This window comes from Myodes glareolus, chromosome 10 (genome assembly GCF_982192425.1).
Source record: "Myodes glareolus chromosome 10, mMyoGla1.1, whole genome shotgun sequence".
Taxonomy (NCBI): Eukaryota; Metazoa; Chordata; class Mammalia; order Rodentia; family Cricetidae; genus Myodes; species Myodes glareolus.
Window position 1 is genome coordinate 79149826 of NC_142035.1, and position 27540 is coordinate 79177365.

A 27540-nucleotide genomic window follows, 5' to 3' on the forward strand; every position below is an offset into this window, starting at 1 on the left:
TTAATGTAGATCTCTGTTTATTTCTTTGGGACTTAACAATGGTGGGATCTGGTGGGACAGAAAACCTCAGTCAACACCTATGGGTTACCATTGGTTTCGCTGAAGATATTAAATATGGGAAATATATCTTTCATATTTAAAGTTCTTCATTTAGAGTCCATAAAAAGCAAACTTACAGCTGTGTATTTAATTTTTTGCATATTATGAAGCATGCTGTAAAGAAGCAGGATATCTTTGAACAAGAAGTAAAGATTTCTTACAGGAAAAATTAAAATGCATCTTGATACTGTAATTTTCATAAGATTATCATGGGAGTTGAGAATCTAGAACACCTTTCTGAAGACCTGGGAAGAGGTGTGAATTCCAAGCTAGTGACAAAATTGGATGTGACTACAGTCCCACTATTCCTCCCTCTCCCTCCCCCTCCCTGGAGAAAGAATATTAATGAGCTTCCCCCTTGGTTTACCTGGGGGAATAAAAGGTGTTTGAATAATAAACGTGGGTGATCCTCAGGAATGAATGAATCCTGAGATTCCCTTCCATTATTGCTGTGTGAACTGTTTCTCAATTTTTCCCGCACCTCCGCACTGGTCTAGTGAGAGAAAAGTAACTTATGTTGGGACATTGGACACCAAAAACTAAGTAACTAGGAGAACTGTAAAAGAAACATACATAGATCCCACTGGGGAGAGGAAATAGACAATATCTCTTGAGAAAATTGGGAGCATAAGAGTGGGTGGAGGAGGGAGGATAGATGGGGAGGAGGAGAGGAAAAGGGGAGGGTTAAGAGAACTTGAGGGAGTGGGATAGTCAAAATGGGGGATGGACAGAGAACAAGGAAAGAGCTATGCTGACTTAGGGAGTCATTTTGGGGCTAGCAAGAAAGCTGGCAGTAGAGATTCCCCAGGAATACACAAGTATGACCCAGCTAAAACCCTAAGCAGTTGTGGAGAGGGTGGCTAAACAAACCTTGCCCTGTAGTCAGATTTATGACTATCTTAAATGTTACCATAGAACCTTCATCCAGCAACTGATGGAAGCTGATGCAGAGAACCACAGCAGAGCATTGGGCTGAGCTCTCAAAGTCCAGTCCACGAATGGAAAGTGTGAAAATAGGAGCAAAGAGGACAAGAACATGATGAGGATACTCACTGAATCGCTTACCGGAGCCAATGGAGCTCACCACTGCAGCCTGATAGAGGAGAAATCAGCATAGGACCAAACTAGGCTCACTGAATGTTGGTGATAGTTATATGGTTGGGGTAGACTGTGTGACCACTGGCAGTGAGACCAGGATTTATCCCTACTGCTTGTATTGGTTATTTGGAACCCATTATCTTTGGAGGAATATGTTACTCAGCCTAGATATAGTCGAGACGGCCTTTATCATGCCTCACAGTAATGTGCTAGACTTTTTGACTCCCATGGAAATGGTTACCCTTTCTGGTGAAAGAATAGGTGGTGAGGGTGGGAAGATAGAGGGAATGGGAGGAGAGAAGGGAGTGAGAACTCGGATGGGTTTGTAGAATGAGAAAAGATAGTTTTTTTAAAAAAATATAAATAGATAAATATAAAAAATAAAATTTAAAAAACAAAAAAGACATGAGGCACCACGGCCCAGCTCTATTCTGAACATTTTAATATTCTTCTTTATATATATGATTCTCTTTCTTTCTTTGTTCTCTCAATGAAACATTATATAAACCTGAAAATAGAGTTTGACACAGTGATTGCTGAACACCAAAGTATGTGAATATTAAAATAAAACAATTTTATGTGTAAAAAATATATCTATAGGGATAATCCAGAGAACTTCAAAAGTATGTATAAAAGCAGCATAGGAATTAACTTCTAAGATAGGTCATTAATATGCCTGGAAATGCTCGAGTCTAGGTCTAACATTAAAGCCTAGACTGGCTTCAAACTTGTTGACCTCTTATATCAATCTCCAAATATCAAGATTACGGGGGATATCCCTTGAATAGTTAGAATACAGGCACAATTGCCTTATTTGATAAAAAATCTATTCACACAAGAAGATAAGTTCTAGAATGGGGCTAAGGCAGAGGAATGCATAAAGCAGATTACTTTTAAGCGTAACCTAAAGTTTGTTCACATTTTCTAATTGATGAAGCTTTCATGATATATTGAATATTTGTAATGAGTTTTATTCTCTTATGGTAAGAGCATTTATTTTAAAGTGTATAAAAACCTATTTAATGTCCAAAATGATTTTCGAATGAATTGTTGATATGTTGGTTAATTTTTTTTCTAATTTGTCTCAGTCAATGGATACCCTGATATGAGGTCAAGCACTGTTTTGAATATATCTCAGAATTTCTAAAGAAGATTGATATGAGAATTAAGAGTATACAAAAGAGATATTCCTGGCCAGCAAGAGAGAGTGAACTTCTAGCAGACATCCATTGGAGGAGGGGTGAGTTTGCTACTGGCCCAAGGGCTTCGGCTAGGAGGAATTCAGACTTTCCTTGCCCCCCTCGACTTTATGGTCACCCTGCAGTGGTGGCTCCACCCTGCGGAGCTCTCCTGAATCGCATCCCAGCCTTCATCCAGACACACCTTCCTCTCTCCCCCCTTCCCCCTGGGGTCACAAGATCTCCCCAGAGCAGCTCCCTTGCGTGCTGGGTCTGGGCTGTGAGTGCAACCCGGCAGGAGGGAGTGCCTGTGTTTCAATAGACTGCTTGAGGAAAGGTAGACCTTCTGTCAGTGAGGTCCCTGCCCAACAAGGGAACCTGACCTGGTACCAGAAGATCCAATATAGAGCATTTGACGGAAGAGATGGGCAGACGCCAAGGCAAGAACTCCTCCAACAATCTAAAATGCAACATGAAATCACCAGATCCCAAAAACCCTACAATAGAAGGACCTGAACCTCTTAATTCAGAAGAAGTGGAAAAAAGTGCCATTATGAAAGCAATAGAGTTCCTTAAACAGGATATGAATAACTCCCTTAAAGAACTGGATGAGAAATACAACAAAAAGATTGAAGAAATGAGTAAAGAAATGGATGAGAAGTATAACAAAAAGTTTGAAGAAATGAGTAAATCTGTGAATGATACACTGGGAAACCAAGAAAAATCAATCAAACAGATAATGGAAACAGTTCAAGAATTGAAAACTGAAACGGAGGCAATGAAGTAAACACAAAACGAGGGCCGGCTGGATATGGAAAATCTAGGTAAACGAACAGAGACTGCAGAATCAAGCATAACCAATAGGATACAAGAGATGGAAGAACGAATCTCAGAGTCTGAAGATACCATAGAGAAAATAAATGTTCTGATCAAAGAAAACAGGAAATCCAACAAATTCTCATCACAAAACATTCAAGAAATCTGGGACACAATAAAAAAAAAATCTAAGAATAATAGGGATTGAAGAAGGAGAAAAACTGCAGATCAAAGGCCAAGAAAATATATTCAACAAAATTATAGAAGAAAACTTTCCCAACCTAAAAAATGATATTCCTATGAAGGTTCAAGAAGCATACAAAACACCGAATAGACTTGATCAAAAAAAAAAAAAAAACATCCCCTCGCCATATAACAATCAAAACACAAAACATAAAGATTAAAGAAAGAATATTAAGAGCTGCAAAGGAAAAAGGTCAAGTAACTTATTAAGGTAAACCTATCAGACTTACACTGGACTTCTCTATGGAAACCATGAAAGCCAAAAGGTCCTGGATAGAGGTACTGCAAAAACTAAGAGAGCATGGATGCAAACCCAGACTACTATACCCAGCCAAGCTATCATTCACTATCAATGGAGAAAACAAAATATTCCAGGATAAAAACAAATTTAAACAATTCGTAGCCACAAACCCAGCCTTACAGAAAGTAATAGAAGGAAAATCGCAACCCAAGGAATCCAACATTGCCAACACTGCCTACAATAACTCAGACATCTAGCGACCCTTCACGAGCTTAACTCAAAGAAGGGACACATACAAACTCTATTAAACAAACAAACAAAAAATAATAATAACCGGAGTCAACAACCACTGCTCATTAATATCACTTAATATTAATGGACTCAATTCACCTATAAAAAGGCACAGACTAAGAGATTGGATACGAAAACAGGATCCAACATTCTGCTGTTTACAAGAAACACACCTCAACCACAAAGACAGACATCTACTCAGAGTAAAGGGTTGGGAAAAAGTTTTTCAAGCAAACGGACCTAAGAAACAAGCAGGTGTGGCCATTCTAATTTCCAACAAAATTGACTTCAAACTAAAATCAATCAGAAGAGATGGAGACGGACATTTTATACTCATAACAGGAACAATTCATCAGGAGGAAGTCTCAATCCTGAATATCTATGCCCCTAATATAAAGCCTCCTACTTATGTAAAAGAAACACTTCTAGAACTCAAGGCAGTCGTCAAACCACAGAGACTAATAGTAGGAGACTTCAACACTCCTCTCTCACCAATGGACAGGTCAATCAGACAGAAACCTAACAGAGATATAAGAGAATTATTGGAGGTATTGAATCAAATGGACTTAACAGACATCTATAGAACAATCCACCCAAATAGGAAAGAATATACCTTCTTCTCTGCAGCTCATGGAACCTTCTTGAAAATTGACCACATACTGGGTAAAAAAACAAACTTCCACAGATACAAAACAATATTAGTAACCACCTGTGTCTTGTCAGACCACCATGGATTAAAGTTAGAATTCAACAACAGTGCTACCCCCAGGAAACCAACAAACTCATGGAAGTTGAACAGTCAACTATTGAATCACTCCTGGGTCAAGGAAGAAATAAAGAAAGAAATTAAAGTCTTCCTTGAATTTAATGAAAATAAAGACACAACATACTCAAACCTATGGGACACTATGAAAGCAGTGCTAAGAGGAAAGTTCATAGCACTAAGTGCCCTATTAAAGAAAATGGAGAAAGCACACATTGGAGACTTAACAGCATACTTGAAAACTCTAGAAAAAAAAAGAAGCTGATTCACCCAGGAGGTCTAGAAGACTGGAAATAATCAAACTGAGGGCTGAAATCAACAAAATAGAAACACAGAAAACAATCCAAAGAATCAATGAATCAAAATGCTGGTTCTTGGAAAAAATCAACAAGATTGACAAACCCCTATCCAAATTAATCAAAAGGCAGAGAGAGAACATGCAAATTAAAATGATCAGAAATGAAAAGGGGGACATAACCACAGACACAGAGGAAATTCAGAGAATCATTAGATCTTACTACGAAAGGTTATATGCTACAAAGTTGGAAAATGTTAAAGAAATGGACATTTTTTTATATAAGTACTATATACCAAAGTTGAACCAACACCAGGTGAACAATCTAAATAGACCTGTCAGTCGTGAAGAATTAGAAGCTGTTATCAAAAATCTCCCTACCAAAAAAAGCCCAGGACCAGATGGTTTCAATGCAGAATTCTACCAGAACTTCCAGGAAGAGCTAATACCTATACTCCTTAATGTATTTCACAATAGAAACAGAAGAATCATTGCCAAACTCTTTTTATGAAGCTACAGTTACTCTGATACCAAAACCACACAAAGACACAACCAAGAAAGAGAATTACAGTCCAGTCTCACTCATGAACATTGACGCAAAAATACTCAATAACATACTGGCAAACCGAATCCAAGAATACATTAGAAAAATTATCCATTATGATCAAGTGGGCTTCGTCCCAGAGATGCAGGGCTGGTTCAACACATGCAAATCTATCAATGTAATCCATCATATAAATAAACTGAAAGAAAAAAAATATGATCATTTCATAGGATGCTGAAAAAGCATTTGACAAAATTCAACACCCCATTATGATAAAGGTGTTGGAGAGATTGGGTATACAAGGATCATACCTAAATATAATAAAAGCAATATATAGCAAGCCGACAGCTAACATCAAATTGAATGGAGAGAAACTCAAAGCCATTCCACTAAAATCAGGAACACAACAAGGCTGTCTACTCTCTCCATACCTCTTCAATATAGTGCTTGAAGTTCTAGCAATAGCAATAAGACAACATAAGGGGATCAAGGGGATTTGAATTGGAAAGGATGAAGTTAAACTTTTGTTATTTGCAGACTATATGATAGTGTACATAAGCGACCCCAAAAACTCTACCAAAGAACTCCTACCATTGATAAACACCTTTAGTAATGTGGCAGGATGCAAGATCAACTCCAAAAAATCAGTTGCCCTCCTATACACAAAGAATAAAGAAGCAGAGAGGGAAATCAGAGAAACATCACCTTTCATGATAGCCACAAATACCATAAAATATCTCGGGGTGACTCTAACCAAGGAAGTGAAAGACCTATTTGACAAGAACTTTAAGTCATTGAAGAAAGAAATTCATGAAATAGCAGAAAATGGAAAGATCTCCCTTGCTCTCGAATTGGGAGAATCAACATAGTAAAAATGGCAATTCTACCAAAAGCAATCTATAGATTCAATGCAATCCCCATCAAATTCTCATCAAAATACTTCACAGACCTTGAGAGAACAATAATCAAGTTTATATGGCAAAAAAAAACAGGATAGCCAAAACAATCTTATACAATAAAGGAACTTCTGGAAACATCACCATCCCTGACTTCAAACACTATTACAGAGCCACAGTATTGAAAACAGCTTGGTATTGGCATAAGAACAGAGAAGTCGACCTATGGAATCTAATAGAAGACCCGGATATTAACCCACAAACTTATGAACACCTGATTTTCGACAAGGGATCTAAAGATATACACTGGAAGAAGGATAGCATCTTTAACAAATGGTGCTGGCATACCTGGATGTCAACCTGTAGAAGAAGGAAAGTAAATCCATATATATCACCATGCACAAAACTCAAGTCAAATGGATTAAAGACCTCAACATTAATCTGACCACTTTGAACCTGATAGAAGAGAAAGTGGGAAGTAGTCTACAAGACATAGGCACAGGAGACCACTTCCTAGGTAGAACCCCAGTAGCACAGACAATAAGAGAATCAATGAATAAATGGGACCTCCTGAAACTGAGAAGCTTCTGTAAAGCAAAGGACACTGTCAGTAAGACAAAAAGGCTACCTTCTGACTGGGAGAAGATCTTCACCAACCCCTCATCAGATAAAGGTCTGATCTCCAAAATATACAAAGAACTCATGAAACTAGATACTGAAACTCTAATTAACCCAATTAAAAAATGGGGGTACTGAACTGAACATATCCTTATTTCTAAACAATGTTGTGTCTTTCTACATATTCTTGAAACCAGTTGAAATTGCTTACAAAATGAGACATTCTTTTTTTCTTTCTAATTTCCACTCTCCGTCTCTTCCTTCTTGCCTCCCTTCCTTTCTTGCTTCTTTCCTTTCCTCTTTTATTCCTTCCATTTCCCTTCCCTCTTCTTTTGCAAGCTTTTATTTCCGCTTTCAATAAAACATATATAAATCAGATAGAAAGCTAAAGCTATGATTTCTGTAGAACACATATCCATAGATAAATATAAAGGAAGTTATAACACATAAATAGAAAATTGAAACTTTATATTGCTATTTTAATTATTAGGAGGATTTATATGAGGAATTATGATATTTGTGTATGTGCATGTCTATGTACAAGCAGATTTTAATTTATTTGGATTTGTTTTACATAATTATTGAAGACTGAAATTTCTAAACTTTTGTACTTGATTAGGCAATTGTCCATCTAGTCATTACAATACGATTCTAAGAACCTGAGACCAAAAAACCATATTGCCTGTTCACTCTGAAAACTAGCAGGCTTAGGACGACAAGAGTTTGTCTTTCCATTTATGGACAAAAAAAAATGTTCTGTGTGATTATATTAAGGAAGAAATTATTCCCTAAGAGAAAATTTTGGATCCTATTTTTACGTTAACTGAGCACAGGTATCCACCAATGTTAGGGGGATGAAATCTCTTTTGTATACTCTTTTTTTTTAGAAAGTAATTTTATTAAATTATAAAAGTTTCCATTTCTCCTCCCACCACCCTCCCACTAACCCCACTCCCTTTCCTCCTCCCTGTCCATCCCTAAGAGCAGTCAGGGTTTCCTGCCCTGTGGGAAGTTGAAGTTCCTCCCCCCTCCCTCCAGGTCCAGGAAGGTGAGTGTCCAGACAGACTGGATCAGCAAAATCCAGTATATGCAGAGGAAACAAGTCCCGGTGTCGTTGTCAATGGCTTTTCAGAAAGACTCCGGGCCAGCCACATTCAGAGAACCCGGCCACATTCAGAGAATCTGGTTGGATCGTGTCCTCGTTCAGTCCCAGTCCAACTGGCCTTGGTAAACTCTCATTAGATCCGTCCCCTTGTATCAGTGGGTGATCGCATCCCTCGCAGTTCTTATTTCCTTTTTCATTTTCTTCATCCTTCTGCTCCTCATTTGAACCTTGGGGGGGCTCAGTCCGGTGCTCCAATGTGGGTCTCCTTCTGTATCGCCATCCATCGTCGGATGAAGGTTCCCTCTGGTCTTGCCTTCTTTGCTAACGTTCTCTTTCCTTCTGCTTCTCGTTTGGACCTAGGGAGTTAAGTCCGGGCTTCCGATTTGGGTCTCTGTCTCTATCTCCATTCATCGCCAGATGAAGGTTCTATGGTGATAAGCAAAATATTCATCAGTATGGTTATGGGCCAAGGCCGTTTCAGGCACCCTCTCTTCTGTCCAGAGAACAATCTGGGGATCTCTCCTTGGACCTGGGATCCCATTTATAATCAAGTCTCCTGTAAACCCTAAAATGACTCCCTTAGTTGAAATATATTCTTCCCTGATCTCATATCCATCCTTCCTCCCTCCCCCCGATCCCAGTCCACCGAGCTTTCCCCATTCCTCCCCTACTCCCTTCTCTCTAACCCTCTCCCCTTCCAACAACCCTCCCACACCCCATGCACCCGAGGTTACCTGGCACACTTGTCTATTTCCAATCTCCAGGCAGATAGCTACATGATTTTCATCAGGTTCACCTTCTTATTTAGCTTCTCTAGGATCATGAATAATAGGCTCAAAGACCTTTAATTATGGTTAGAATCCACATATGAATGAATACATACCATATTCCTCTTTTTGGGTCTGGGTTACCTCACTCAGTAAAGCATTTTCTATTTCCATCCATTTGCATGCAAAATTCAAGAAGTCTTTGTTTTTTACCGCTGAGTAAAACCCTAATGTGTATATGTTCCACACCTTTTTTAACCATTCTTCTATTGAGGAGCACCTAGGTTGTTTCCAGGTTCTGGCTATTACAAATAGTGCAGCTATGAACATAGTTGAACAAATGCTTTTGTAGTATGTTAGGGCATCTCTTGGGTATATTCCCAAGAGTGGAATTGCTGGGTCCTGAGGGAGGTTGACTTCCAGTTTCCTAAAAAACCGCCACACTGATTTCCACAGTGGCTGCACAAGTTTGCATTCCCACCTACAATGGATGAGTGTTCCCCTCATTACACATCCTCTCCAGCATAGGCTATCATTGGTGTTTTTGAGTTTTGCTGTTCTGACAGGTATAAGATCATATCTCAAAGTTGTTTTGATTTGCATTTCCCTGATCGCTAAGGAGGTTGAGCATGTCCTTAAGTGTCTTCTGGCCATTTGAAGTTCATCTGTTGTGATTTCTCTGTTCAGTTCAGTACCCCATATTTTAATTGGGTTAATTAGAGTTTTAGTGTCTAGTTTCTTGAGTTCTTTGTATATTTTGGAGATCAGACCTTTGTCTGATGAGGGGTTTGTGAAGATCTTCTCCCAGTCGGAAGGTAGCCTTTTTGTCTTACTGACAGTGTCCTTTGCTTTACAGAAGCTTCTCAGTTTCAGTAGGTCCCATTTATTTACGCTTTCCTGAGTGAGGTAACCCAGACCCAAAAAGAGGAAAATGGTATGTACTCACTCATAACTGAATTCTCGTCATAATTAAAGTTCTTTGAGCCTATAATTCGTGATCCTAGAGAGGCTAAATAAGAAGGTGAACCTGAAGAAAATCATATAGTTATCCTCCTGGATACTGGAAGTAGACAAGATTGCCAGGCAAACTTGGGTGCACGGGGGATGGGGTGTGGAAGTAAGGGGAGATGGTTAGAGAAAAGGAGAAGGGGTGGATGGGGGATAGCTTGGGGGAAAGTGATGGGGGAGAGGGAGGAAGGATGGATATGGGAGCAAGGAAGTATATATCTCAACTAAGGGAGCCATTTTAGGGTTTGCAAGAGACTTGATTCTAGAGGGGTTCCCAGGTCCAAGAACGGGTCCCCAGATTGTTCCCTGGGCAGCAGAGGGGAGGGTGCTTGAACTGGCCTCATCCCATAACCATACTGATGAATATTTTGCATATCACCTTAGAACCTTCATCTGGCGATGGATGGAGATAGAGACAGAGACCCACATTGCAACACAGGACTTAACTCACTAGGTCCAAATGAGAAGCAGAAGGAAAGAGAACCTGAGCAAGGAAGTCAGGATCAGGGGGAACCTTCAGTCGACAATGGATGGAGATTGATACAGAGACCCACATTGGAGCACTGGACTGAGCCCCCAAAGTCCAAATGAGGAGCAGAAGGAGGGAGAACATGAACATGGAAGTCAGGACCGCAAGGGGTGCGTTCATCCACTGATACAAGGGGTCTGATCTAATGAGAGTTCACCAAGGCTATCTGTACTGGGACTGAACGAGCATGTGATCAAACCGGATTCTCTGTCTGAGAAGCCATTGATCAAGCACTGGGACTTGTTTCGTCTGCATGTACTGGCTTTTGGGGATCCTAGTCTGTTTGGATGATCACCTTTCTAGACCTGAAGGGGGGGGGACTTAAACTTCCCCCAGGGCACGAAACCCTGACTGCTCTTTGGACTGGAGGAGGAGAGGGAGTGGGGGGAGTGGGAGGGTATTGGTAGGAGGGGAGGAAGTGGAAATTTTTATAAATTAATAAAAAATTATGAAATACTAACGTATTTTTTAAATTAAAAAAAAGAAATAAGGACATGGTGGTCTTGATGGAACTTGCCTAGTTTAACAAAGCTTTTGTAGGATAGAGTTGTTTGTGCTGACAGCCCAGACAAGCTGAGGGAGCACTGCAGTGTTTGATTACACCAACCTAAATCCCAAATTTATGAATTCAATATCTCTGAGGGGTTCCTTTTTCTGATTTGTTTTGTTTCTTTTTCAGGCTCTTTTGTAGGATTTGGGGCCATGGTAACAGCTGCTGCAGATATGCTCTTTGCTTGCCAGTTATCTGGGATTACTGGCCATGTAAATGATGGTTGATTATCCTGTTGGCACGATTTTATGCTTCTAACATCTCTGCCATATGGTCATGTTTTCCCATTGGAAAATTGCACGAGTTTGTAAACTTTTTTTCTTCAAGAGCAGATACCATGGCTTCTGATTCTTTGAGAACACACTTGGGGTTAAGGTTAGTGTTTTCGAGAGCAAAAATTTGCTAAACATAATAGGCTTTCCTTGTTGTGCACTGTCTAGATAGTACATAGGTCTCTGTTTATCTCTCTGTTCTGTTAATAACACAAACAACTTAAAATGATGAAAATAACACTTTATGGTTTTGGAGAGCAGACATTTGGATTAGCTGTAACTGACCTAAAGTTAAACATTTTATCTTCATTCTTCTGTTCCCCCCTCTAAGATTGTAATGCAATTATAAAATTTCTCTATTATATTTCTTTCTTCAAAATTCTTCTATGTCCTCTTACCAACCCTCATTCAGGTTCTTTTGCTCTTATTCTCATATTGTATTAATAAGTTTATGTATATAATATATATACATAACTTGTTCACTTATTAAGGATATTTGTCATATCTTGTCAGAATTGTAAGGCACTATACAATTAAGTGGTGTGCTCATCCCTGAGAAAAATTACCATGCTATTTACCAACTTCCCACATTTACACATATATATGGTTTTGTTTTTCGCTTTGTCAAGAGAATGAAGGCTTCCAGCCAAGGAATTTGAAGATCACTGAACAAATCAGACATCTGAAGAAAAAGTGCAAATTATACAAAAAATAATGTACCATGAAAAAGAGTAAATTGGCCTATCAGTATATCACATCTTCAATAGGATGGAATTTCATAAATCTTCCAAACATTTATTTCTTATGTTCTCTTCAGACACATAATAAAAATGACCTTTGTAGTCCCTGTCCAATTAAAAATTAAAGCTGGCTTTGGAGTTGGAGTATGTCTCTCTCCTCCTCTAAATCCAAGAGTGTTTGTTAAACTAAAATCCAAAATCTTTGTCTTCTATCAAAAGAGTCACCTGTTACGGGACAGAAGAAAGAGCAAAATTAGGGACTATTATATTGCCACTAATCCCATAATCTTTGTTTTTATTTTGACTCAAAATCTTTTCTTAAATATGAATATGAATTTTCTTAAATTCATTAGATATATATTAAACTTAATATATAAACATATACATTAGTCTTAATATATTATATATATATACATAAACTTTTGTTATGATATTAATGGTCATATAGAATACTAAGTAATTCTAGAAAAAGGATTCATCTAATGTCCTATACATAATTTAAGGTTTGTGTCTCTACCAGGTAACTAGTAATTAAGTTTTTGTACTCTGGGTGTATTTAACAAATTATGGTCTTTAAACTCTTCCAGATCTGCTGCATATAACATTCAAAATTTTTAACTACTCTACAGTGAACCAAGACCATGCCTAACAGCTAGCTTTGAGGGCTCCAACAGAATTATGGGGCACCACAATAACGATTTCACCAGGAGTTTGATGATACCATTAAGCTGAAAAATACCACCCAAAGATTGGCTTTGGACTACAAACTGCTCAGAATAATTTCAACATGATTCTCTGAGATGGTCCAGTCTCATAGAATACTAAAACCAGGACTTGAGATGAGTCAAGTGTTTTCATATTGTAGGAGGAGGCCACTTGTTTCATTCCTGGCTGCTCAATCCAGAAATAACCACAAAGAACCTATATTTATTAAAACACTGCTTGACCCATTAGTTCTAACTTCTTATTGGCTCTTACATCTTAATTTAACATATTTATCTATTTCTAGTAATCTGTGCATTTCTATGACGTCATAGCCTACTAGCAAATTTTATGCACGTCTGTCTCTGTTGGCTCCATAGTTTCTCTCTGTGCCCTTCTTCCTCCCAATATTCAGCTTGGTTTTCCCTGCCTACCTAACTTCTGCCTTGCTATAGGTCCAAATCAGTTTCTTTATTCAATAATGGTAATCACCAGCTCCCACATCACCTCCCCTTCTCTGTTTAAACAAAAAAGTAGGCTTTAACACAGTAAAATTACATACAATAATACAGTTATCAGGTAAGAATTACAGTTAAAATATTTATATCTACTTTATCTTTGATCATAACTAAGGGAAACTATAAGTATAAATTCTTCAACTCCATCAAAGATTTTAGAAGGATATAATATTACCTAAGTAAACAGGAAGTACATTGTAAGCAACTTCCACAACTCTAGAATTGACAGATATTTTACTGCCTGGACAGTCACTCAAAGTTTTTTTTTTTTTTTTGTACCGTTGGGGCATCCATCTTCAGTCTTCAGGCCCATAGTATACATCAGACTCTTTCATGAAGAAAGAAATCTTAAAGACAGTTGTACCTGTATTGGCAGTTTGTCAGTCATTTTTTTCTGTGTCCTGCACAATGTCTGACAGACCCATTCATGAAGCAGGAACCCCTGAAGGATTATCTCTCCTTTAGACAAGGTCAACAGTCATTTTTCTGTGGGTCCTGCATGTCCACTTCAGCAGTCCAGGCAGGAGCAGTTTCTTGCCCAAATGGCTAACAAACTCCATAAGGAGCCGCTTTGATACCCATCTTCTTCTCAAAGAAATTGGTGCTGCCAGGAGCAGAAGTGTCTCATTGTCCTGAAAAATCCTCAGTTATTAAAACATTTTAAATGTCATATTCTGTAGTCTTTAAAATGTTTGAAGAATACCTGCCTATGTGAAATACACCTCTGTACATCTAGAAAATCTAGCTAACATGACTACAAGTGTGACTATTATAGATGACTCTCTACTTACATATATTTCTTAATTATACATTACATTTTTAAATGAGCTGCACAACACAATGCCTTAATCAATAACAGAACTATACATATAACAAAATTGACCTAAAACTTGTATAAATAAATCAAGTTCCATATCAATGCAAATTATCCATCTCTATAGCATAACCCCTTTAAATTTAAAAAAAAACATTTATAAACAATATTTGGGAACATGGGTGCAGTTCTGTCCAAACTTTTTTGTTACACTATATATACGTTACAGAAATGTTAGTATAAAATGGTAGATAATTTAATCACTTTTCAGTCAAAAAAGAAACTAATCATTTAAATATTTTATATTTATATGGATTTTTATATGTTGATACAAATTTAACGTTATATTTGTTAGAACATACTGTAATTTTACAATATTAATTCTATTCAATGTATGTACATATACAGTTAATTTAACAATGTAATGCAAATTTCTAGTCCTTCTATGCCATAATTGCAAACTCTTTAGGATAATAAAATACACAGGTAAATAGTCACCTTTTACAATCAAACTTGTAATCATGATAAATCTGTTTTCAAGGTCAAATAGAAATATATTTTAGATAGTCGTCTTCAAACACTGCAGAGATCAACAGAACACATCATTTAAGATGTATTAATAAAATAGGATCTTTCTTTTTTATTGATTTTTATTGAGCTCTACATTTTTCTCTGCTCCCCTCCCTGCTTCTCCCTTTCCCTTCAGCCCTCTTCCAAGGTACCCATGCTCCCAATTTACTCAGGAGATCTTTGCTTTTTCACTTCTCATGTAGAGTAGATACATGTATGTCTCTCTTTGAGTTCTCATTGTTGTCTGGGTTCTCTGGGATTGTGTTTTGTAGGCAAATTTTCTTTGCTTTATGTTTAAAAATCACTATGAGTGAATACATATGATAATTGTCTTTCTGGGTCTGTGTTACCTCACTTAAAATGATCTTTTCTAGCTCCATTCATTTGTCCACAAATTTCAAGATGTCATTATTTTTTCTTGCTGTGTAGTACTTTATTGTATATATGTACCACATTTTCCTTATCCATTCTTTGTTAAAAAGAAATTTGTTTCCAGATTCTGGCTATGACTGTGAACATATGCTGCTGTGAACATATGCTGCTGTGAACATAGTTGAGCACACGTCCTTGTGGTATGATTGAGCATCCTTTGTGTATATACCCAAAAGAGTTAATTCTGGGTCTTGAGGAAAGTTGTTTCTCAATTTTTTGAGAAATTCCCTTACAGATATCCAATTGGGTTGTACCAGTTTACACTCCCACCATCAATTCAGGAGTGTTTCTTTTACCCCCACTACCTCTCAAGCATAAGTTTTCTTCAGTGTTTTTGATCTTGGCTGTTCTTACAGGTATAAGATGGAATCTCAGGGTTGTTTTACCAATAAACAACTTTGTGACATTTTTGCTCTCTGTGGAGGCTAATCTCAACTACCTTTTGTTATAATGACAGACCTCAGTCAAATGGCTGAGAATGGCTATCACAGTCTCTTTACTTGCTAGAGTGTAATCATCCTTGGGAGAGATGCTTATATGCTTTATTGTGTGCAGACCTCTATGCTATAGGTGAGAGACCCCACTAGATTCTAGGGCTTTTAACTATAAGAACTGTCTATATGGCCTCATGGACTTTATCAAAGGGTTTCTATGTAGACACAATTTATGCTTTATTTTGTACCTGGAAATGAATTGTTGCCTGGAAATCTTTCCCTGAATTTTACTGTGCTTTAATTTGCTGAAGTCTAATCCAGGTTAACAAAGTCAATCTGCACGGCGTTTTTATACTTATGTTTTTGTGTGGTACAATTTCCTGCCTGGATACCTGCAGGGGCAGACTCAAGTATGGAAAATAAAAGAAAAATAAGGAAAGTGGTTTTATCACCAATAAATACTAGATACTATAGGATGCGGAGGTCATTGTGATTGTGGTGCAAATGCCCATAAAAATATCTAGTGCAGGAAAAGTACATAATGAGTTGAACAAACAGAAAGTCTTCACATCTTAAAAAAGCAGAATGATTTGTATATGAAGACAAGGGGTAGATGGAGAGAAACTAGGCAGAACTAGGGAGTCCTTAGTGTTCTTTAGAAATTTGACATTAATTCAATTGTAATAAGCAAAAATATTCATTTATAGCTCATGAGTGACCTGAACTATTTTTCCTACTTTTTTTCCATTTTAAAGAATTAATTATTTCCTAATACAATATAATCTGCTTACAGTTTCCCTTCCTGATAGCACTCTAGGCTTTTCCCAACCTTCTATCTCATCTTAATCCACTGTTTCTGTTTCCTAGTTGAAAATAATAGGCTTCTAAATGATAAAAATATTATATAACAAAACAGAATCTAATAAAATAAAAAGAAAAATATCACACTAAAGTTGAACAAGATAGAGCACCAGAAGGAAAAGAACTCCAAAGGAAGGCACAGGTATCGGAGACACATTCATTTACACACTCAGGAATCCCATTAAAAATGTTAAAATGAAAGGCATAATATAAACACAGAGAGCCTGGAGTAGACAGCATAGACTTTGTCCTTCCTGTTTCTGTCTCTGTTACTTTTTATGAACTTTGCACAGTTGATTTAGAATGCTTTGCTTTCCTCATGTTCTCCATACCATGAGACCATTACACCCTTTCCCTCTCCTTTTCTGCTGGATTTATTGAGCTCTGATTGGATGAAGACATCACATTTAGAGCTGTGCATTTCAAGGTGTCTCTCTCTGCATACTGTCTGGCTGGTCTCTCTGTATTTTTACCCATGATTTATTCCATTATTTACTGGAAGGAGGCAGCTCATTTGAGCTAATAATTAGAATAGACTAATTGTAATGGTCTGGTCTGTCTTGTCCCTTTAAGAGACAAGCCCCTCCCACCACCCCTCCTGCGCGCTCTCTCTCTCTCTCTCTCTCTCTCTCTCTCTCTCTCTCTCCTCTCTTCTCTCTCTCTTTCAGAGGCAACTTCTGCCTCGCTCCCTTCTCCCCACTTCTCCCCTTCCTCTGTCTCTCTGCTCTTCTCCCCTTCCCTCTTTGATGATATCTGAAGAAGGCACTAATCTATAAGTATAGACAAATATCATTAGGGATTATTTTATTTTTCTTTACGTCAATAGAATTTGGTTTTATCTGTAGAAAGAAGTTCTTTCCTGTCTGGTATCACAGTCTTTCAGTTCCAAAGAAACACAGAGACTTATATTAATTATAAACGGTTAGGCCTCTTAGCTCAGGCTTATTATCAGCTAGCTCTTACTACTTAAATTGACCCATAATTCTTATCTATATTTAAACATTTGGCTTTATACTTTTGCTCAGTAAGGCAGTCTCATCTTGCTTCATCTGTATCTGAATGGTGACTAATTATCTACCTTTTCTTCTTTTAGGATTCTCTTAATCTGGTCACCTGGCCTATAATTCCTGCCTGACTACTGGCCAATCAGCATTTTATTAAACTAAAACAAGTGAAATTCTTTAGATCATATAAGACATTATCTCACTGCATCTACCATAGGCCTGAGTTATCTAGTCTCCAGTTCTTGGTAACCCAAGCAGCATCCAGCATGGGTTCTATCTCACAGAATAGGCCTTAAGTTAATATCAACATAAATTGTTTACTTTGAAGATTTGTGTCACCATTCTCCTGGCATATTTTCAGGCAGGACAAATTGTAGATCAAAGAATTTGTGATTTGATTGGGGTTTACATTTCTCTTTTGGTTGCCTGCAGCGTACTTTCTGATACTGCAGATAATAGGACTTAGAGTTGAAGGTTCTATATAGGCACTATCTTGACTTCTCTATGTTCAAAGAGTTGAGTCAGTGTTGTCTTCAGCAGTGGAGTTATACAGTCTTGGTAACAGATTGTGTTGTTTTGAATTTTAATGGGACCCTTTGAGCAATGATTTAGTTGGATATAACCCAGTACTGGAGTTTTCTTTTAGTGACAAGAGGTGGCTAGTTATCTGAGTTATTATTAATTTAAAGACTTATTTTTATTTATGTTCATATGCATGACTAACTTTCAGCATTTGTATTAGAGAAGAAAATTGCTATTTTGCAATATCTTTCAAGGCTAGAAACGAAATGTTTTCATTTTATTTTAAATTCAAGCAATTTGTAGAAGATACTGAACTCCATAACAACAAGCAATCAGTACTGAAGATATAAAAACAAGTCTACTAAAATGAAATAACAAACAACATACTAAAATATTAATGTAAGTTAGGAGCTATGAACAAATTTGCATTTATATCCCAATTACACATCTCAGCTTAGAAGCTGACACAGGGGGATTCTGAGTTTGAGGCCAATGTGAGTAACATAAAGGCAGCCTACAGAAATCAAAACACTTTTGACACAGACATACAATGAATAAAATTATTTTGAATTAGCTGCCAACTTTCCTGTTATTTAACCTTGTTTTGTCTACTGATTATTGACTAGACTTTATTCCCATACAACAAAGATTTCCTCTGTACAATCTTAAATCTTAATCTTTCTGACATCATACACAGATTATTTTGATCTGACCTGTGGGATAAAGACAAGGATGTCATGTACTACTCTTATTTGGGAGTTTGTAAATGTTTTTTATATCTCTCTTTTTCACCATTACCAATTCATTATCTTACACTCAATCCCCTGAGCAAGTTCCTAGAGCAGAGTACCAGATGCCACTAAAGTGGTCTATGTGACGCAAAAACAAATAGACTTCATTTTAAGTCGATCAAAATGCATGATTGTTAGTACAACATAATCTCCCAATCCTAACTGATACCACCTTTAAAGTAATCACTTCAATATATTATTCAGTTTCAGATTCACCAAATATAAAATTTAAGTGCTTCCTACATACATGATCACAAAGGAAAATATTTGGTAATCTTGTTCAGGTACAAATTCAAGAACAATTATGAATTAAATATGAAGAAGTCATTCTAACATGTATTTGGTGTCAATTTGAGATTTAATTGTATATGTTTCACCATATGGAGAACTTGCAAATTAATAGGATCAGAAATGAAAAGGGGGACATAACCACAGACACAGAGGAAATTCAGAGAATCATTAGATCTTACTATGAAAGTTTATATGCCACAAAGTTGGAAAATGTAAAAGAAATGGACATTTTTTTAGATAAGTACCATATACCAAAGTTGAACCAAGACCAGGTGAACAATCTAAATAGACCTGTTAGTCGTGAAGAACTAGAAGCTGTTATCAAAAATCTCCCTACCAAAAAAAGCCCAGGACCAGATGGTTTCAATGCAGAATTCTACCAGAACTTCCAGGAAGAGCTAATACTTGTACTCCTTAATGTATTCCACAATATAGAAAAAGAAAAGTCACTGCCAAACTCCTTTTATGAAGCTACAGTCACCCTAATACCAAAACCACACAAAGACACAACCAAGAAAGAGAATTACAGGCCAATCTCACTCATGAACATCGATGCGAAAATTCTCAATAAAATACTGGCAAACCGAATCCAAGAACACATTAGAAAAATCATTCATTATGATCAAGTAGGCTTCATCCCAGAGATGCAGGGATGGTTCAACATACGCAAATCTATCAATGTAATCCATCATATAAATAAACTGAAAGAAAAAATCATATGATCATTTCATAGGATGCTGAAAAAGCGTTTGACAAAATTCAACACCCATTTATGATAAAGGTGTTGAAGAGACTGGGGATACAAGGATCATACCTAAATATAATAAAAGCAATTTACAGCAAGCCGACAGCTAACATCAAACTGAATGGAGAGAAACTCAAAGCCTTTCCACTAAAATCAGGAACACGACAAGGCTGTCCACTCTCTCCATACCTCTTCAATATAGTGCTTGAAGTTCTAGCAATAGCAATAAGACAACATAAGGGGATCAAGGGGATTCGAATTGGAAAGGATGAAGTTAAACTTTCGTTATTTGCTGACGATATGATAGTGTACATAAGCGACCCCAAAAACTCTACCAAAGAACTCCTACAGCTGATAAACACCTTTAGTAACGTGGCAGGATACAAGATCAACTCCAAAAAATCAGTGGCACTCCTATATACAAAGGATAAAGAAACGGAGAGGGAAATCAGAGAAACATCACCTTTCACGATAGCCACAAACACCATAAAATATCTTGGGGTTACTCTAACCAAGGATGTGAAAGACCTATTTGACAAGAACTTTAAGCCTTTGAAAAGAGAAATTGAGGAGGATACCAGAAAATGGAAAGACCTCCCCTGCTCTTGGATTGGGAGAATCAACATAGTAAAAATGGCAATTCTACCAAAAGCAATCTACAGATTCAATGCAATCCCCATCAAAATCCCATCAAACTTCTTCACAGAACTTGAGAGAACAATAGTCAAGTTTATATGGAAAAACAAAAAACCCAGGATAGCCAAAACAATCTTATACAATAAAGGAACTTCTGGAGGCATTACTATCCCTGACTTCAAACTCTATTACAGAGCTACAGTATTGAAAACAGCTTGGTATTGTCATAAGAACAGAGAAGTCGACCTATGGAATCGAATAGAAGACCCAGATACTAACCCTCAAACCTACGAACACCTAATTTTTGACAAGGGAGCTAAAGGTATACAATGGAAGAAGGAAAGCATCTTTAACAAATGGTGCTGGCATAACTGGATGTCAACCTGTAGAAGAATGAAAATAGATCCATATCTATCACCATGCACAAAACTCAAGTCCAAATGGATTAAAGACATCAACATCAATCTGTCCACTTTGAACCTGACAGAAGAGAAAGTGGGAAGTAGTCTACAAGATATAGGCACAGGAGGCCACTTCCTAAGTAGGACCCCAGTAGCACAGCCAATAAGAGAAACAATGAATAAATGGGACCTGCTGAAACTGAGAAGCTTCTGTAAAGCAAAGGACACTGTCAGTAGGACAAAAAGGCTGCCTTCTGACTGGGAGAAGATCTTCACCAACCCCTCATCAGACAAAGGTTTGATCTCCAGAATATACAAAGAACTCAAGAAACTAGACACTAAAACTCTAATTAACCCAATTAAAAAATGGGGTACTGATCTGAACAGAGAATTCACAAGAGATGAACTTCGAATGGCCAGAAGACACTTAAGGTCATGCTCAACCTCCTTAGCGATCAGGGAAATGCAAATCAAAACCACTTTGAGATACCATCTTACACCTGTCAGAATAGCTAAAGTTAAAAACACCAATGATAACCTATGCTGGAGAGGATGTGGAATGAGGGGAACACTCATCCATTGTTGGTGGGAATGCAAACTTGTGCAGCCACTTTGGAAATCAGTGTGGCGGTTTCTCAGGAAACTGGGAGTCAACCTCCCTCAGGACCCAGCAATTCCTCTCTTGGGAATATACCCTAGAGATGCCCAAACATACTACAAAAGCGTTTGTTCAACTATGTTCATAGCAGCACTATTTGTAATAGCCAGAACCTGGAAACAGCCTAGGTGCCCCTCAATAGAAGAATGGTTAAAAAAGGTGTGGAACATATACACATTAGAGTTTTACTCAGCGGTAAAAAATAATGACATCTTGAATTTTGCATGCAAATGGATGGACATAGAAAACGCTTTACTGAGTGAGGTAAGCCAGACCCAAAAAGAGGAACACGGTATGTATTCACTCATAAGTGGTTTCTAACCATAATTAAAGGTCTTTGAGCCTATTATTCGGGATCCTAGAGAAGCTAAATAAGAAGACGAACCTGATGAAGATTATTTAGCTATCTGCCAGGAGGTAGGAAATAGTCAAGAGTCCCAGGTAACCTTGGGTGCATGGGGGGGGGTGGGAGGGTTGTTGGAAGGGGAAAGGGTTAGAGAGAATGGAGTAGGGGAGGAATGGAGAAAGCTCGGTTGACCGGGATGGGGGGGAAGGGAGGAAGGATGAATGTGGGAGCAGGGAAGAATATATTTCAACTAAGGGAGTCATATTAGAGTTTACAGGAAACTTGATTATATATGGGATCCCTGGTCCAAGGAGAGATCCCCAGATTGTTCTCTGGACAGAGGAGGGGGTGCCTGAATCGGCCTTGGCCCGTGACCATACTGATGAATATTTTGCTTATCACCATAGATCCTTCATCTGGCGTTGGATGACGATACAGATGGAGGCCCGCGTTGGAGCACCGAACTGAGCCCCCCAAGATCCAAATGAGGAGCAGAAGGAGGAGGAAAATGACGAAGGACTGCGAGGGATACTATCACCCACTGATACAAGGGGTCGGATCTAATGAGAGTTTACCAAGACCAGATGGACCGTGACTGAACGAGCATGTGATCCAACCAGATTCTCTGAATGTGGCCGGATTTTCTGAATGTGGCTGGCCTGCAGTCTTTATGAGAAGCCGTTGACAATGACACTGGGACTGGTTTCCTCTGCATATACTGGATTTTTGGGATCCAGTCTGTTTGGATGCTCATCTTCCTGGACCTGGAGTGAGGGGGGAGGAACTTGGACTTCCCACAGGGCAGGAGACCCTGACTGCCCTTGGGGACAAAGAGGGAGGAGGAGAGGGAGAGGGGGAGTGGGAGGGCATTGGGAGGAGGGGCGTAAATGAAAACTTTTTATAATTTAATAAAATTACTTTAAAAAAAATGCATGATTGTTAGTACAACATAATCTCCCAATCCTAACTGATACCACCTTTAAACTAATCACTTCAATATATTACTCAGTTTCAGATTCACCAAATATAAAATTTAAGTGCTTCCTACATACATGATCACAAAGGAAAATATTTGGTAATCTTGTTCAGGTACAAATTCAAGAACAATTATGAATTAAATATGAAGAAGTCATTCTAACATGTATTTGGTGTCAATTTGAGATTTAATTGTATATGTTTCACCATATGGAGATAGAACTTAGATTAAAAATATCCTTGGTAATTAATAAACTGCATTTTTCCAAAGTCAGTGCCTTCCCTATAATTAAAATCACCAATTTTCTTTATAAATACTTTCTCCAGACACCTATTATTATATAACTAAGAGAATCACAGAAAAATCACATGATTCAATAGGCAAATTTTGTTTATCTAACATATTTTTGGACGTTATATTTTTTTGATTTTCTGTGAAATCTGTAAATTTCATTTTCAAAAAAAGATCATTCAGAGAGGGCCTTCTGTGGGGTGAGCTGGCTTCGGGCCATGGCAGGGTCCCGGCGAGGAGGAGCTTGGGCATTCCCCGACCCCATAGACGCCCAGGTCGCCCTGCAGTGCTGGCTACCCCTCCCGCCTGCCATCCCGGCTCCCATCCAGCAGGGGTCCTGACTTCTAGCAGAGGACCATCGGTGGGGTGAGTTTCCTTTGGGCCGTGGCAGGGTCCCGGTGAGGAGGAGCTTGGGTGTTCCCCGACCCCATAGACGCCCAGGTCGCCCTGCAGTACTGGCTACCCCCTCCTGTCTGCCATCCCAGCTCCCATCCAGGTACGAATTCCTATATTTCTCCCTTCCCCCTGGGGCCATAAAATTTCCCCAGCTCAGCTGCCTTCCAAGCTGGGCCTGGGCTGTAGGCGCAGCCCGGCTCGAGGCAGTTCCTGGGTCTTCTTAAAGGCCTCCCTGAGGACAGGTGGACCAGGTGCCAGCTCAGCCACATTCCTGACCAGCAGGGGCCCTGACTTCTAGCAGAGGGCCATCGGAGGGGTGAGTTTGCTTCGGGCCTTGACAGGGTCCTGGTGAGGAAGAGCTTTGGCGTTCCCCGACCCCACAGTCGCCCAGGTCGCCCTGCAGTGCTGGCTACCCCCTCCCGCCTGCCATCCCAGCTCCCATCCAGGTACGAATTCCTATATTTCTCCCTTCCCCCTGGGGCCATAAAATTTTCCCCAGCTCAGCTGCCTTGCAAGCTGAGCCTGCATTGTAAGCGCATCCAGGAAAGAGGGAGTGCCTGTGCTTCAATAGCCTGCCTGAGGAAAGGTGGGCATTCTGTCAGTGAAGTCCCTGCCCAAGAAGGGAACCTGACCCGGTAACAGAAGTTCCAATAGAGAACATTTGAAGTAAGAGATGGGCAGACGCCAAGGCAAGACCTCATCCAACAATCTGAAAAACAACGTGAAAACACCAGATCCCAAGGACCCGACAACAGAAGGGCTTGAACACCTTAACCCAGAAGAAGTGGAAAAAAGTGCCATTATAAAAGCAATAGAGTCCCTTAAAGAATTGGATGAGAAATATAACAAAAAGTTTGAAGAAATGAGTATAGAAATTGATGAGAAATATAACAAAAAGTTTGAAGAAATAAGTAAATCCGTGAATGAGACCCTGAGAAATCAAGAAAAAACAATCAAACAAGTAAAGGAAACAGTGCAAGAATTGAAAACTGAAATGGAGGCAATGAAGAAAACACAAACGGAGAACCGGCTGGATATGGAAAACCTAGGTAAACGAACGGAGACTACAGAATCAAGCATAACCAATAGAATACAAGAGATAGAAGAACGAATCTCGGAATCTGAAGATACCATAGAGAAAATAAATGCTCTGGTCAAAGAAAACGGCAAATCCAACAAATTCTCTTCACAAAACATTCAGGAAATCTGGGACACAATAAAAAAACCAAATCTAAGAATAATAGGGATTGAAGAAGGAGAAGAACTGTAGATCAAAGGCCAAGAAAATATATTCAACAAAATTATAGAAGAAAACTTTCCCAACCTAAAGAACGATATTCCTATGAAGGTTCAAGAAGCATACAGAACACCGAATAGACTGGATCAGAAAAAAACATCCCCTCGCCATATAATAATCAAAACACAAAACATAAATATTAAAGAAAAAATTTTAAGAGCTGCAAAGGAAAAAGGTCAAGTAACTTATAAAGGTAAACCTATCAGGCTTACACCGGATTTCTCTATGGAAACCATGAAATCCAGAAGATCCTGGATAGAGGTACTGCAGAAACTAAGAGACCATGGATGCAAACCCAGACTACTATACCCAGCCAAGTTATTGTTCACTATCAACGGAGAAAACAAAATATTCCAGGATAAAAACAAATTTAAACAATACGTAGCTACTAATCCAGCCTTACAGAGAATATTAGAAGGAAAATCACTACCGAAGAAATCCAACATTCCCAACATGGCCTACAATAACTCGAACATCTAGCGACCATTCACAAGCACAAATCAAAGAAGAAAAACACATACACTCTGCTACCTAAAAAAAAAAAAAAAAAATGACCGGAGTCAACAACCACTGGTCATTAATATCATTTAATATCAATGGACTCAATTCACCTATAAAGAGGCACAGACTTAGAGATTGGATACGAAAACAGGATCCAACATTCTGCTGTTTACAAGAAACACACCTCAACCACAAAGACAGACACCTACTCAGAGTAAAGGGTTGGGAAAAGGTTTTCCAAGCAAATGGACCTAAGAAACAAGCGGGCGTGGCCATTCTAATATCTAACAAAATCGACTTCAAACTAAAATCAATCAGAAGAAATGGAGATGGACATTTCATACTCATAACTGGAACAATTATCAGGAGGAAGTCTCAATCCTGAATATCTATGCTCCTAATATAAAGGCACCCACATATGTAAAAGAAACTCTTCTAGAACTCAAGGCGGTCATCAAACCACACACACTAATAGTAGGAGACTTCAACACTCCTCTCTCACCAATGGACAGGTCAATCAGACAGAAACCAAACAGAGAATTGAGAGATCTATTGGAGGTATTGAATCAAATGGACTTAACAGACATCTATAGAACACTCCAGCCAAATAGGAAAGAATATACCTTTTTCTCTGCAGCTCATGGAACCTTCTCGAAAATTGACCACATACTCGGTAACAAAGCAAACTTCCACAGATACAAAAAAATATTAGTAACTACCTGTGTCTTGTCAGATCACCATGGAATAAAATTAGAATTCAACAACAATGCTCCCCCCAGGAAGCCAACAAACTCATGGAAACTGAACAGTCAACTACTAAATCACCCCTGGGTCAAGGAAGAAATAAAGAAAGAAATTAAACTCTTCCTTGAATTTAATGAAAACAAAGACACAACATACTCAAACCTATGGGACACTATGAAAGCAGTGCTAAGAGGAAAGTTCATAGCAGTAAGTGCCCAATTAAAGAAAATGGAGAAAGCACACATTGGAGACTTAACAGCACACTTGAAAGATCTAGAAAAAAAGTAGCTGATTCACCCAGGAGGTCTAGAAGACTGGAAATAATCAAACTGAGGGCAGAAATCAACAAAATAGAAACACAGAAAACAATCCAAAGAATCAATGAATCAAAAAGCTGGTTCTTGGAGAAAACCAACAAGATTGACAAACCCCTATCCAAATTAATCAAACAGCAGAGAGAGAACATGCAAATTAATAAGATCAGAAATGAAAAGGGGGACATAACCACAGACACAGAGGAAATTCAGAGAATCATTAGATCTTACTATGAAAGTTTATATGCCACAAAGTTGGAAAATGTAAAAGAAATGGACATTTTTTTAGATAAGTACCATATACCAAAGTTTAACCAAGAACAGGTGAACAATCTAAATAGACCTGTTAGTCGCGAAGAATTAGAAGCTGTTATCAAAAATCTCCCTACCAAAAAAAGCCCAGGACCAGATGGTTTCAATGCAGAATTCTACCAGAACTTCCAGGAAGAGCTAATACCTATACTCCTTAACGTATTCTGCAATATGGAAACAGAAGAGTCATTGCCTAACTCCTTTTATGAAGCTACAGTTACCCTAATACCAAAACCACACAAAGACACAACCAAGAAAGAGAATTACAGGCCAATCTCACTCATGAACATCGATGCAAAAATTCTCAATAAAATACTGGCAAACCGAATCCAAGAGCACATTAGAAAAATTATCCATTATGATCAAGTCGGCTTCATTCCAGAGATGCAGGGCTGGTTCAACATACGCAAATCTATCAATGTAATCCATCATATAAATAAACTGAAAGAAAAAAATCATATGATCATCTCACTAGATGCTGAAAAAGCATTTGACAAAATTCAACACCCATTTATGATAAAGGTGTTGGAGAGATTGGGTATACAAGGATCATACCTAAATATAATAAAAGCAATATACAGCAAGCCGACAGCTAACATCAAACTGAATGGAGAGAAACTCAAAGCCTTTCCACTAAAATCAGGAACGCGACAAGGCTGTCCACTCTCTCCATACCTCTTCAATATAGTGCTTGAAGTTCTAGCAATAGCAATAAGACAACATAAGGAGATCAAGGGGATTCGTATTGGAAAGGATGAAGTTAAACTTTCATTATTTGCTGACGATATGATAGTTTACATAAGTGACCCCAAAAACTCTACCAAAGAACTCCTACAGCTGATAAACACCTTTAGTAACGTGGCAGGATACAAGATCAACTCCAAAAAATCAGTGGCCCTCCTATACACAAAGAGTAAAGAAGCAGAGAGGG